Source organism: Sander lucioperca, chromosome 16 (genome assembly GCF_008315115.2).
Source record: "Sander lucioperca isolate FBNREF2018 chromosome 16, SLUC_FBN_1.2, whole genome shotgun sequence".
Classification (NCBI taxonomy): Eukaryota; Metazoa; Chordata; class Actinopteri; order Perciformes; family Percidae; genus Sander; species Sander lucioperca.
In genome coordinates, this window is record NC_050188.1 from 24,161,989 (window position 1) to 24,178,056 (window position 16,068).

A 16,068-nucleotide genomic window follows, 5' to 3' on the forward strand; every position below is an offset into this window, starting at 1 on the left:
GCGGCTGCTCCTGATTGGTCAATGCTGACATCAGAGGGATAATCTTTAACAGGAGAGACTCGTTAAATATCTGACCTTAAAGTGACATCACATCCTGTTCAAACACACTAAATCCTCCAGAAAGTGTTTCTGGTAAGCGGTATGTGTGATTTGGTTATTAATATGGGAGTTAGTACCTGCTGGTGAGTCCAGACCATTCTGTTCTGCAGACGCCGTCACACCTGAACGTGAATCACAGACGACACCACACGGATCAGAACAGCTGATCAATAGCACACAGACCAATAACAGCTGATCAGAACAGCTGATCAATAACTCACGGATCAGAACAGCTGATCAATAATGGTATCGTATATATATGAGTTTACTGCTGGTAAATCTCCGCTGGTTGGAAAACGTACCCATCAGGCCGAGCAGGAAGTCGTGACTGGACGCGTCGATGGTTCCTGTAAGAAGACGAGGATAATACCATCTGTGGTTTTAATTGTGAAGTGATTTAGAAGAAAGATTATTTGTCTAAGTTTGGAAATAAATGGGTGCTCACCCAAAGGTTATGATGGTTCCTGACTGTAATCATACTGACAGACAGACCTCACCTGGACACTCACCTGTATAATCCAAGGAAGAAGCTCCGCCCCCAAACGGACCCAAAACACCTGACAGAGAGAGACAGACAGGTAAACCGACAGACAGACAGACAGACAGACACACACACACACACACACACACACACACACACACACACACACACCCACACACACACACACACACACACACACACACACACACACACACACACACACACACACACACACACACACAGAGACACACAACGACAGGAAGACAGACAGACAAACAGACAGACGGACAGACAGATGCACAGACGGACAGACGGACAGACAGAAAGAGAGGACAGACAGACAGACAGACAGACAGACAGACAGGCAGAAAGAGAGGACAGACAGACAGACAGACAGACAGACAGAAAGACAGACAGACAGACAGACAGACAGACAGACAGGCAGAAAGAGAGGACAGACTGTTCTCAGTCTCTCTCACCTGTCTGACTGTACGCCATGCCCCCTCCTCCTCCATTCAGCAGCTTCTGTCCATTACCTGAAACACAGGAATCAATAGTAATCAATTATCAATTATTATTTCTTCACATCTTCTGTCTTTTCTTCAGTGTGTGTCTGTGTGTGTGTTTGAATGTGTGTGTGTGTGTCTTTGTGTGTGTGCGTGCATGCAAGCGTGTTTGTGTGTGTGTATGTATGTGTGTGTGTGTATGTGTGTGTGTTTGTATATGTGTGTGTGTGTGTATGTGCACGTGCGTGTTTGTGTGTGTGTATTTGTATGTGTGTGTATGTGCACGTGCGTGTTTGTGTGTGTGTGTTTGTGTGTGTGCGTGCAAGCGTGTTTGTGTGTGTGTATATATGTGTGTGTGTTTGTGTGTGTGTGTATGCCTGTGTGTGTGTGTGTTTGTGTGCACGTGCGTGTTTGTGTATGTGTGTGTGCGTGCAAGCGTGTTTGTGTGTGTGTATGTATGTGTGTGTGTTTGTGTGTGTGTGTGTGTGTGTGTGTGTACGTGTATCTAAAAGTTACTGATAGTGATTTGATATTTACCGTTGGACTCGAAGTCGACTCCGTCAGAACCTGCAGACATAAAAACACGTTTAATATTGAACTGTTCACACACTGACTCGTCTTCTGTATGACGACGTAATCAGAGTGTGTGATGTCATCGTCATGAAGGATACAAAGGACTAAAATGGGCGGTAGCGAGAAGGGAAATAACTATGGCGTTTGGATGAGAGAAAGAAAGCGTTGTGCAGCGTTTACAGTTTAGGCACCAAAACGACAGTTTAGGAAAAAGATGGTGGTTTGGATTGAAACATAACTTGCATAACTTCCAGCTGTAGCTGTATCCCTTCTAGCCACAACCAATACAATGTAAAAATCAAGTTTTAGTACAGCAGAGGGCGCTCTGAGCCAGAGATTTCACTGATTGAAGAACAGTGACGCTATTAGCTAAACCTAACACGTGTAGAAGCAGAACATGTTGCTGATTCACAATAATTATTTAAAGCTTGTTCAGAATTAATTAATTTAGATTTGTATTTAAACAATTCCTCCTAACTAACAATAAGGTTAGAAGAAGAAATGCATAGAAAATAAAGGCATATTGAAACAATTAAAATTGAATGATTGAACTTAATAATGCAGAGAATGTCTTGTTTGAATTTGTGCTGACACTTCCTGCTGTGAATAAAGTCTCTGAGACTTATGTGCAAAAGTATTTCTGATATGAAATAATAATATGAGTCTAAGAGAGTTATTATACAGTTGTGGCATTCCACAGGGCTCAATTTTAGGACCCTTAGTGCTTCTTGTCTACATTAATGATCTTGTCCAACACTAGATTTACAATAAGCTTATATTCGACTATTTGCAGATGATATTAGACTATTTATCACCAAAACAATCTGACATTACTGATTAAAGGAGTAAACTCTGGCATATTCACATATTCAACATAAAGACACATACATCTCTGTTCTGGTATCTAACATATAAACTAAACTGGTAGAGACAGGTTCATCTCTGTTCTGGTATCTAACATATAAACTAGACTGGTAGAGACAGGTACATCTCTGTTTTGGTATCTAACATATGAACTAGGCTGGGTGGATTTCCAGTTTCACCGGTCCGGTTTGGTATACGAGCCGAAAGTAGTTTGATTTTATGCTAAGTGGCTAAACATTTGTCTTTATGACTTCATCTGTATTATATTTCTGTTGATTACCTGCTGGTTTAGTCTGAGAAACAGAGACACCAGAGAGTTCTACTGCTATTGGACCTGCAGAACCAGCAGAACCTGCAGAACCAGCAGAACCCGTAGAACTAGCAGAACCAGCAAAACCAGCAGAACCAGCAGAACCTCCAGAACCCGTAGAACCAGCAGAACCTGCAGAACCTCCAGAACCAGCAGAACCAGCAGAACCTTGAGAACCCGGAGAGCCTGGAGAGCCCGGAGAGCCTGGGGAACCTGAGAGCAGAACCTCAGGAGAATTACTCTCAATGATAGATAGACAGACAGACAGACAGACAGACAAACAGATACAGTAGGTGGATAGATAGATAGATAGATAGATAGATAGATAGAAAGATAGATAGATAGATAAATAGATAGATAGATAGATAGATAGATAGATAGATAGATAGATAGATAGATAGATAGATAGATAGATAGATAGATAGATGGATGGGTGGATGGATAGATTGGTGGATGGACAGATGGATAGATGGATGGATGGGTGGATGGATGGATGGATAGATGGGTGGATGGGTGGATGGATAGATGGATGGATGGATGGATATATGTATGGATGGGTGGATGGATGGATGGGTGGGTGAATGGATGGATGGATGGATGGATAGATGGGTGGATGGGTGGATGGATGGATAGATGGGTGGATGTATGGATGGATGGATAGATGGGTGGATGGGTGGATGGATGGATGGATAGGTGGATGATGGATAGATGGATGGATAGATGTATGGATGGGTGGGTGAATGGGTGGATGGGTGGGTGAATGGATGGATGGATGGATAGATGGGTGGATGTATGGATGGATGATAGATGGGTGGATGGATGGATGAGTGAGTGGGTGAATGGATGGATGGATGGGTGGGTGAATGGATGGATGGATGGATAGATGGGTGGATAGGTGGATGGATGGATGATGGATGAAAGGATAGATGGATGGATGGATGGATAGATGGATGAATAGATGTATGGATGGGTGGATGGGTGGATGGATGGATGGGTGAATGGATGGATGGGTGGATGGATGGATAGATGGGTGGATGGGTGGATGGATGGGTGGATGGGTGGATGGGTGGATGGATAGATGGATAGATGGGTGGATGGGTGGATAGGTGGATGGATGGATGATGGATGAAAGGATAGATGTATGGATGGGTGGATGGGTGGATGGGTGGATGGATGGATGGGTGAATGGATGGATGGATAGATGGGTGGATGGGTGGATGGGTGGATGGATGGGTGGATGGGTGGATGGATAGATGGATAGATGGGTGGATGGATGAGTGAATGGATGGATGGATGGATAGATGGGTGGATGGGTGGATGGATAGATGGATGGATGGATATGTGTATGGATGGATGGATGGATAGATGGGTGGGTGGATGGGCGGATGGATGGATAGATGGGTGGATGTATGGATGGATGGATAGATGGGTGGATGGGTGGATGGATGGATGGATAGATGGATGATGGATAGATGGATGGATAGATGTATGGATGGGTGGGTGAATGGATGGATGGATGGATAGATGGGTGAATGTATGGATGGATAGATGGGTGGATAGGTGGATGGATGGATGATGGATGAAAGGATAGATGGATGGATGGATGGATGGATAGATGGATGAATAGATGTATGGATGGGTGGATGGATAGATGGGTGGATGGGTGGATAGGTGGATGGATGGATGATGGATGAAAGGATAGATGGATGGATGGATGGATGGATAGATGGATGAATAGATGTATGGATGGGTGGATGGGTGGATGGATGGATGGGTGAATGGATGGATGGGTGGATGGATGGATGGATGGGTGGATGGGTGGATGGATGGATAGATGGGTAGATGGGTGGATCGGTGGATGGATAGATGGGTGGATGGATGGATAGATGGGTGGATGGGTGGATAGATGGGTGGATGGATAGATAGATGGATAGATGGGTGGATGGATGGATAGATGGGTGGATGGGTGGATGGATGGATAGATGGGTGGATGTATGGATGGATGGATAGATGGGTGGATGGATGGATGGATAGATGGATGATGGATAGATGTATGGATGGGTGGATGGGTGGATGGGTGGATGGATGAGTGAATGGATGGATGGATGGATGGATAGATGGGTGGATGGGTGGATGGATGGGTGGATGGGTGGATGGGTGGATGGGTGGATGGATAGATGGATAGATGGGTGGATGGGTGGATGGATGGATAGATGGATGGATAGATAGATGGATGGATGGATGGGTGGATCGGTGGATGGATAGATGGGTGGATGGATGGATAGATGGGTGGATGGGTGGATAGATGGGTGGATGGATAGATAGATGGATAGATGGGTGGATGGATGGATAGATGGGTGGATGGGTGGATGGATGGATAGATGGGTGGATGTATGGATGGATGGATAGATGGGTGGATGGATGGATGGATAGATGGATGATGGATAGATGTATGGATGGGTGGATGGGTGGATGAATGGGTGAATCGATGGATGCGTGGGTGAATGGATGGATGGATGGATGGGTGGGTGAATGGATGGATGGATGGATGGATAGATGGATGGATGGATGCGTGGGTGAATGGATGGATGGATGGATGGGTGGGTGAATGGATGGATGGATGGATGGATAGATGGATGGATGGATGAATAGATGTATGGATGGGTGGATGGGTGGATGGATGGATAGATGGGTGGATGGATGGGTGGATGGATGGGTGGATGGGTGGATGGGTGGCTGGATGGATGGGTGAATGGAGGGATGGGTGGATGGATGGATAGATGGATGAATAGATGTATGGATGGGTGGATGGGTGAATGGGTGGATGGGTGGATGGATGGATAGATGGGTGGATGGGTGGATGGATGGGTGGATGGGTGGATGGATGGGTGGATGGGTGGATGGATAGATGGATAGATGGGTGGATGGGTGGATGGATGGATAGATGGATAGATGGGTGGATGGATGGATGGGTGGATCGGTGGATGGATAGATGGGTGGATGGATGGATAGATAAGTGGATAGATGGGTGGATGGATGGATGGATGGATGGATGCGTGGGTGAATGGATGGATGGATGGATGGATGGGTGGGTGAATGGATGGATGGATGGATGGATGGATAGATGGATGGATGGATGAATAGATGTATGGATGGGTGGATGGGTGGATGGATGGATAGATGGGTGGATGGGTGGATGGATGGATAGATGGGTGGATGGATGGATAGATGGATAGATGGGTGGATGGGTGGATGGATGGGTGGATGGGTGGATGGGTGGCTGGATGGATGGGTGGATGGGTGAATGGGTGGATGGGTGGAAGGATGGATAGATGGGTGGATGGGTGGATGGATGGGTGGATGGGTGGATGGATGGGTGGATGGGTGGATGGATAGATGGATAGATGGGTGGATGGGTGGATGGATGGATAGATGGATAGATGGGTGGATGGATGGATGGGTGGATCGGTGGATGGATAGATGGGTGGATGGATGGATAGATAAGTGGATAGATGGGTGGATGGATAGATATGTGGATGGATGGATGGATGGATAGATGGATGGATGGATGGATGGATAGATGGATGAATAGATATATGGATGGGTGGATGGATGGATGGGTGAATGGATGGATGGGTGGATGGATAGATGGATAGATGGGTGGATGGGTGGATGGATGGATAGATGGGTGGATGGATGGATGGGTGGATGGGTGGATGGATGGATAGATGGGTGGATGGGTGGATGGGTGGATGGGTGGATCGGTGGATGGATAGATGGATAGATGGGTGGATGGGTGGATGGATGGATAGATGGGTGGATGGGTGGATGGATGGGTGGATGAGTGGATGGATGGCTGGGTGGATAGATGGATGATGGATAGATGTATGGATGGGTGGATGAATGGGTGAATCGATGGATGGGTGGGTGAATGGATGGATGTATGGATGGATGGATGGGTGGGTGAATGGATGGATGGATGGATAGATGGGTGGATGGATGGATGGATGGATAGATGGATGGATGGGTGGATAGGTGGATGGATGGATGGATGGATAGATGGATGGATGGATAGATGGATGAATAGATGTATGGATAGGTGGATGGGTGAATGGGTGGATAGATGGGTGGATGCGTGGATGGATGGGTGGATGGGTGGATAGATGGATGAATAGATGTATGGATGGGTGGATAGGTGGATGGATGGATGGATGGATAGATGGATGAATTGATGTATGGATAGGTGGATGGGTGAATGGGTGGATGGGTGGATGGGTGGATGGATGGGTGGATGGGTGGATGGGTGGCTGGATGGATAGGTGAATGGAGGGATGGGTGGATGGATGGATAGATGGATGCATGGATGGATAGATGGATGAATAGATCTATGGATGGGTGGATGGGTGAATGGGTGGATAGATGGGTGGATGCGTGGATGGATGGGTGGATGGGTGGATGGATGGATAGATGGGTGGATGGGTGGATCGGTGGATGGATAGATGGGTGTATGGGTGGATGGATGGCTAGATGGGTGGATGGATAGATAGATGGATAGATGGGTGGATGGATGGATAGATGGGTGGATGGGTGGATGGATGGATAGATGGGTGGATGGGTGGATGGATGGGTGGATGAGTGGATGGATGGATGATGGATAGATGTATGGATGGGTGGATGGGTGGATGAATGGGTGAATCGATGGATGGGTGGGTGAATGGATGGTTGTATGGATGGATGGATGGGTGGGTGAATGGATGGATGGATGGATAGATGGGTGGCTGGATGGATGGATGGATAGATGGATGGATGGGTGGATAGGTGGATGGATGGATGGATGGATAGATGGATGAATTGATGTATGGATAGGTGGATGGGTGAATGGGTGGATGGGTGGATGGGTGGATGGATGGGTGGATGGGTGGATGGGTGGCTGGATGGATAGGTGAATGGAGGGATGGGTGGATGGATGGATAGATGGATGCATGGATGGATAGATGGATGAATAGATCTATGGATGGGTGGATGGGTGAATGGGTGGATAGATGGGTGGATGCGTGGATGGATGGGTGGATGGGTGGATGGATGGGTGGATGGGTGGATGGATAGATGGATAGATGGGTGGATGGGTGGATGGATGGATAGATGGATGGATAGATGGGTGGATGGATGGATGGGTGGATGGGTGGATGGATGGATAGATGGGTGGATGATGGATGGGTGGATGGATAGATGGATGAATAGATGTATGGATGGGTGGATGGGTGGATGGATGGATAGATGGGTGGATGATGGATGGATGGGTGGATGTATGGATGGATAGATGTATGGATGGGTGGATGGGTGGATGAATGGGTGAATCGATGGATGGGTGGGTGAATGGATGGATGTATGGATGGATGGATGGGTGGGTGAATGGATGGATGGATGGATAGATGGGTGGATGGATGAATGGATTGATGGATAGATGGATGGATGTGTGGATAGGTGGATGGATGGATGGATGGATAGATGGATGGATGGATAGATGGATGAATAGATGTATGGATAGGTGGATGGGTGAATGGGTGGATGGATAGATGGGTGGATGGGTGGATGGGTGGCTGGATGGATGGGTGAATGGAGGGATGGGTGGATGGATGGATAGATGGATGAATAGATCTATGGATGGGTGGATGGGTGAATGGGTGGATAGATGGGTGGATGAGTGGATGGATGGGTGGATGGGTGGATGGATAGATGGATAGATGGGTGGATGGGTGGATGGATGGATAGATGGATGGATAGATGGGTGGATGGATGGATAGATGGGTGGATGGGTGGATGGATGGGTGGATGTTTGGATGGATGGATGGGTGGATGGGTGGATGGATGGATAGATAGGTGGATGGATGGATGGGTGGATGGGTGGATGGATAGATGGGTGGATGGATGGATAGATGGATGAATAGATGTATGGATGGGTGGATGGGTGAATGGGTGGATGGGTGGATGGATGGATAGATCGGTGGATGGGTGTATGGGTGGCTGGATGGATGGGTGAATGGAGGGATGATAGATGGATGGATGGATGGATGGATGGATGGATAGATGGATGAATAGATGTATGGATGTATGGATGGGTGGATGGGTGAATGGGTGGATGGGTGGATGGATGGATAGATGGGTGGATGGATGGGTGGATGGATAGATGGATAGATGGGTGGATGGGTGGATGGATGGATAGATGGATGGATAGATGGGTGGATGGATGGATTGGTGGATGGGTGGATAGATGGGTGGATGGGTGGATCGGTGGATGGATGGATAGATGGGTGGATAGATGGGTGGATGGATAGATAGATGGGTGGATGGATGGATAGATGGGTGGATGGATAGATGGATAGATGGGTGGATGTGTGGATGGATGGATGGATAGATGGGTGGATGGATGGATGGATAGATGGGTGGATGGATAGATGGGTGTATGGGTGGATGGATGGATAGATCGGTGGATGGGTGGCTGGATAGATGGATGGATAGATGGGTGGATGGGTGGATGGATGGGTGGATGGATAGATGGATAGATGGGTGGATGGATGGATAGATGGGTGGATGTATGGATGGATGGATAGATGGGTGGATGGATGGATGGATTAATGGATAGATGGATGGATAGATGGGTGGATGGATGGATAGATGGATGATGGATAGATAGATGGATAGATGTATGGATGGGTGGATGGGTGGATGAATGAATGGGTGAATGGATGGATGGGTGGGTGAATGGATGGACGGATGGGTGGGTGAATGGATGGATGGATAGATGGGTGGATGGATGGATGGATGGATGGATAGATGGATGAATAGATGTATGGATGGGTGGATGGGTGGATGGATGGATGGGTGAATGGATGGATAAATGGGTGGATGGGTGGATGGATGGATAGATGGGTGGATGGATGGATAGATGGTTGGATGGGTGGATGGATGGGTGGATGGGTGGATGGATAGCTGGATAGATGGGTGGATGGGTGGATGGATGGATAGATGGATGGATAGATGGGTGAATGGATGGGCGGCTGGATGGATAGATGGGTGGATGGATGGATGGGTGGATGGGTGGATGGACAGATGGGTGGATGGATAGATAGATGATGGATAGATGGATGAATAGATGTATGGATGGGTCGATGGATGGATGGGTGAATGGATGGATAAATGGGTGGATGGGTGGATGGATGGATAGATGGGTGGATGTGTGGATGGATGGGTGGATGGGTGGATGGATAGCTGGATAGATGGGTGGATGGGTGGATGGATGGATAGATGGATGGATAGATGGGTGGATGGATGGGCGGCTGGATGGATAGATGGGTGGATGGATAGATGGGTGTATGGGTGGATGGGTGGATGGATAGATGGTGGATGGGTGGATGGATAGATGGATGGATAGATGGGTGCATGGGTGGATGGGTGGATGGATGGGTGTATGGATAGATGGATGGATAGATGGATGGATTGATGTGTGTATGGGTGGGTGGATAGATAGATAGATAGATAGATAGATAGATAGATAGATAGATAGATAGATAGATAGATAGATAGATAGATAGATAGATAGATAGAAAGAAGGGTGGATAGGTGCATGGATAGATGGATGGATAGGTGGGTGGATGGGTGGATGGGTGGATGGGTGGATGAGTGGATAGATAGATAGATAGATAGATAGATAGATAGATAGATAGATAGATAGATAGATAGATAGATAGATAGATAGATAGATAGAAGGGTGGATGGATAGAGATGGATGGGTGGATGGGTGGATGGATTGATAGATAGATAGATAGATAGATAGATAGATAGATAGATAGATAGATAGATAGATAGATAGATAGATAGATAGATATATAGATAGATAGATAGATAGAAGGGACTGCAGATGAAATGTAGCTAATGTTGTCCCTTTTCAACTTTATTTAAAGTGTGTCTGAACTCTGAAAGGACAGCTGACTCACCGCTCACATCCTGACTGTTGTATGAAACACCTGCTGCTGCAACACCTGCAGAGAAAACACACCTGAGGCATCTGAGCAGATTTGTCATAATCGCTGATCTTTTTTCGGAGAATCACCACTAACCAAATCAGTATACAGTAAGTTTTTCTTTAGTTTAGGGAGTTAGGTAAAGGAAGGTGAGCTTCTGTTAGATCATTATTAAGATAAGATTGTTTGTGTGTGTAACACCTGGTTTATGTTGAAGCAGTACATTGCTTTGCTGTTATTTCTATTTCCATTCTCCTGTTACCTTGTTTCATGTTGCGTTTCTAAACTTCTAGACTTCTAGACCGGCCCTGAACACACCGCAACTAGTCTATATCTATGATTATATCATTATGATTCTAGATCTATGATTGATATTCATTTCAGGGATTGTTCCAATGCCGACGGATAGCTCTCTTTTTAGGCCGGATGTCCGTCCCCTTCCTCTGTCTCTGTGTTTGCCTTCTAACCTCCGGTGGATTTCTGAGGACTATGGTTAACTGCTCCTCAGCTCTCTGCAGGGTAAATCCAGACAACTAGCTAGACTATCTGTCCAATCTGAGTTTTCTGTTGCACGACTAAAACTACTTTTGAACGTACACATGTTCCACCAAAACAAGTTCCTTCCTGAGACTATTCAGTAGAGGCACCGTGGCTCCGTCCGGAGCTTAGCACCGCCCACGATGATTGTGATTACTTTAAAGGTCCTATGACATGCTGCTTTTTGGATGCTTTTATATAGGCCTTAGTGGTCCCCTAATCCTGTATCTGAAGTCTCTTTTATATAGGTCTTAGTGGTCCCTAATACTGTATCTGAAGTCTCTTTTATATAGACCTTAGTGGTCCCCTAATACTGTATCTGAAGTCTCTTTTATATAGACCTTAGTGGTCCCCTAATACTGTATCTGAAGTCTCTTTTATATAGACCTTAGTGGTCCCCTAATACTGTATCTGAAGTCTCTTTTATATAGACCTTAGTGGTCCCCTAATACTGTATCTGAAGTCTCTTTTATATAGGCCTTATTGGTCCCCTAATACTGTATTTGAAGTCTCTTTTATATAGACCTTAATGGTCTCCTAATACTGTATCTGAAGTCTCTTTTATATAGACCTTAGTGGTCCTCTAATACTGTATCTGAAGTCTCTTTTATATAGACCTTAGTGGTCCCCTAATACTGTATCTGAAGTCTCTTTTATATAGACCTTAGTGGTCCTCTAATACTGTATCTGAAGTCTCTTTTATATAGACCTTAGTGGTCCCCTAATACTGTATCTGAAGTCTCTTTTATATAGGCCTTAGTGGTCCCCTAATACTGTATTTGAAGTCTCTTTTATATAGACCTTAATGGTCCCCTAATACTGTATCTGAAGTCTCTTTTATATAGACCTTAGTGGTCCCCTAATACTGTATCTGAAGTATCTTTTATATAGGCCTTAGTGGTCCCCTAATACTGTATCTGAAGTATCTTTTATATAGGCCTTAGTGGTCCCCTAATACTGTATCTGAAGTATCTTTTATATAGGCCTTAGTGGTCCCCTAATACTGTATCTGAAGTCTCTTTATATAGACCTTAGTGGTCCCCTAATACTGTATCTGAAGTCTCTTTCCCTAAATTCAGCCTTGGTGCAGAATTACAGCCACTAGAGCCAGTCCCACAATGAGCTTTCCTTAGGATGTACCATTTCTGTGTCTGTAGCTTTAAATGCTATTGAGGAGGAGAGAGGGGGGGGGGCAAGGTGGAGGGTGGGGGTGTGGCCTTGACCAACTGCCACGTTGCTTGTTTGAAAGCCATGATGTCTCTCTCTCTTTCATGGATGGGCCAAATTCTCTGGGTGGGCACAGCAGAGAAAGGGGAGGTAACCTTTCCTCTTATGACATCATAAAGGGAAGATTCTAGATCGGCCCATCTGAGCTTTCATTTTCTCAAAGGCAGAGCAGGATACCCAGGACTTGGTTTACACCTATCACCATTTCTAGCCACTGGGGGACCATAGGCAGGCTGGGGGAACTCACATTAATGTTAAAAAACCTCATAAAGTGACATTTTCATACCATGGGACCTTTAAAGAAATGCCAATAAACCAGAGCATGTTTCTCTCCCATCCAGGAATGCTGCATGGACTAGCCAGACCTTCCTCAGCAGCTCTATGGGGGTAGAGCTGGACGTGTGAGACTACAATGGACAGCCTCACAGTTTGTGTTCAGTTTGTCTGCAGTTCAGGTGTCTTCCAGCAGGCGGCACTGTGGCTCCACGTGACAGGATGTGGATCAGAGCGAACCAGCTATATCCTGCTCAGATTACTGTTAATCAGGATTAAATCTGGGACAAACAAACTGTTCACATCAGGGTCGACTCACCTGAACCTCCGGATGCTGCTGCCGCTAAGACCGCCACTGCCGCGGTGGTCTGATGGCCGCCAGCCACTCCTGTATGGGGGGGTATCGGATGTTCAGGATGAATACAACTTCTGTTTTCATCAGATGCTGGACAGTTTATTAAAAACAGACTCAAGAAGGATCAATTTCATTCAAACTAACAAAGAGTCTTTCACAAGTAATCCTAAACAAGAACTAGTTATTTTGGGATTAAATTGAACCCACATTCATGTCTTGTGATACGTTTTAAATTAAAGTTAAAGAATATTACTGACACTATTTAGATCACATGTGTCAAACTCAAGGCCCGGGGGCCAAATTCTACGATGGCTAACAAACTTTTTTGCTGACTTTTTTGGGGTTCTTTGTTGACCAAACTGTATGGGAGAAAGCTATATGAGACATGCAACTACACAGCCAAAGATATTTAACTTTATTGGTTAAATAAAAGCATGTCAGTAAACTATACATGTCTGGCCCTTATTGTGATTCTCATTTCCAGTGCGTCTCTTAGTGAAGTTGAGTTTGACCCCCCTGATTTAGGTGTTTAAATCTTTCTTTTAAATGCAGTTTGTGTTTATGCAGGTTTATGTCAGACGTTATCTCACCCTCAATCTTATCCTGACTCTTGGAGTCATCATCATCTGGAAAGGAAACACATCCAACATTTATTTCTCTAATTAAAGATGTTTTAACAACACTTAATAATAATTTATACATTTCAGACTCTCAGATTTCCTCTGAACACCATTTATCTTCCACTTTATTTCTTTCTGTTGTCTTTCTGCTTTCCAACAACGACCCATACGAGCATGTTGACCGATGGTTGCATAAATGGGTTATGTTGTATGGTTTTAACTTAGTTTATTTTATGAAAGGGGACCAGAATTAGCCACAAGGCTATTTTTCATCTGTAGTCCCCTGCCCTTGATGTTTAAAAAAGGATTTTGAAAATACAAAAAAACAAAAAGGAAGACAACTCAAGCAAAGAAAAGCATCACAGAAACAGAAAACAACAAAACATGGAACGACACAGAACTTAGTACAAGACAAGATACAGCACAGAACTTAGTACAAGACAAGACACAACACAGAACTTAGTACAAGACAAGACACAGCACAGAACTTAGTACAAGACAAGACAACACAGAACTTAGTACAAGACATGACAACACAGAACTTAGCAAAAGACAAGACACGACACAGAACTTAGTATAAGACAAGACACAACACAGAACTTAGTACAAGACAAGACACAACACAGAAAATAGTACAAGACAAAACACAGAACTTAGCACAAGACAAGACACGACACAGAACTTAGTACAAGAAAAGACATAACACAGAACTTAGTACAAGACAAGACACGACACAGAACTTAGTACAAGACAAGACACGACACAGAACTTAGTACAAGACAAGACAACACAGAACTTAGTACAAGACAAGACAACACAGAACTTAGCACAAGACAAGACATGACACAGAACTTAGTACAAGACAAGACACAGAACTTAGTACAAGACAAGACACGACACAGAACATAGTACAAGACAAGACACGACACAGAACTTAGCACAAGACAAGACACAGAACTTAGTACAAGACACGACACAGAACTTAGCACAAGACAAGACACAACACAGAACGTAGCACAAGACAAGACACAACACAGAACTTAGTACAAGACAAGACACGACACAGAATTTAGTACAAGACACGACACAGCACAGTACTTAGTACAAGACAAGACACGACTCAGAATTTAGTACAAGACACGACACTGAACTTAGTACAAGTCAAGACACAGCACAGAACGTAGTACAAGACTAGACACAGCACAGAACTTAGTACAAGACAAGACACAGCACAGAACTTAGTACAAGACACGACACAGAATTTAGTACAAGATAAGACACAGCAAAGGACTTAGTACAAGACACAACACAGAAATTAGTAGAAGACAAGACACAACACAGAAATTAGTACAAGACAAGACACAGCACAGAACTTAGCACAAGACAAGACAACACAGAACTTACTACAAGACAAGACACAGAACTTAGCACAAGACAAGACACAACACAGAACTTAGCACAAGACAAGACACAGCACAGAACTTAGTACAAGACAAGACACAACACAGAACTTAGTACAAGACAAGACACAGCACAGAACTTAGTACAAGACAAGACAACACAGAACTTAGTACAAGACATGACAACACAGAACTTAGCAAAAGACAAGACACAACACAGAACTTAGTACAAGACAAGACACAACACAGAAAATAGTACAAGACAAAACACAGAACTTAGCACAAGACAAGACACGACACAGAACTTAGTACAAGAAAAGACATAACACAGAACTTAGTACAAGACAAGACACGACACAGAACTTAGTACAAGACAAGACACGACACAGAACTTAGTACAAGACAAGACAACACAGAACTTAGTACAAGACAAGACAACACAGAACTTAGCACAAGACAAGACATGACACAGAACTTAGTACAAGACAAGACACAGAACTTAGTACAAGACAAGACACGACACAGAACATAGTACAAGACAAGACACGACACAGAACTTAGCACAAGACAAGACACAGAACTTAGTACAAGACACGACACAGAACTTAGCACAAGACAAGACACAACACAGAACGTAGCACAAGACAAGACACAACACAGAACTTAGTACAAGACAAGACACGACACAGAATTTAGTACAAGACACGACACAGCACAGTACTTAGTACAAGACAAGACACGACTCAGAATTTAGTACAAGACACGACACTGAACTTAGTACAAGTCAAGACACAGCACAGAA

The 16,068-nt window shown here is 44.9% G+C and overlaps 2 long non-coding RNA genes across 2 annotated transcripts; both read right to left on the bottom strand.

The window, feature by feature from the left end:
* Nucleotides 1–399: 399 nt before the first annotated feature.
* On the bottom strand, nucleotides 400–1,089 carry LOC116067114. The gene is made up of 3 exons (XR_004109114.1): nucleotides 1,060–1,089; nucleotides 609–656; nucleotides 400–446 (listed from the first exon to the last, which is right to left on the bottom strand). It is a non-coding gene; the product is annotated as an uncharacterized LOC116067114 (long non-coding RNA).
* Nucleotides 1,090–10,793: 9,704 nt separating this feature from the next.
* LOC116067111 lies at nucleotides 10,794–13,873 on the bottom strand. Its single transcript, XR_004109112.1, has 3 exons — nucleotides 13,837–13,873; nucleotides 13,211–13,279; nucleotides 10,794–10,872 (listed from the first exon to the last, which is right to left on the bottom strand). It is a non-coding gene; the product is annotated as an uncharacterized LOC116067111 (long non-coding RNA).
* Nucleotides 13,874–16,068: the final 2,195 nt, after the last annotated feature.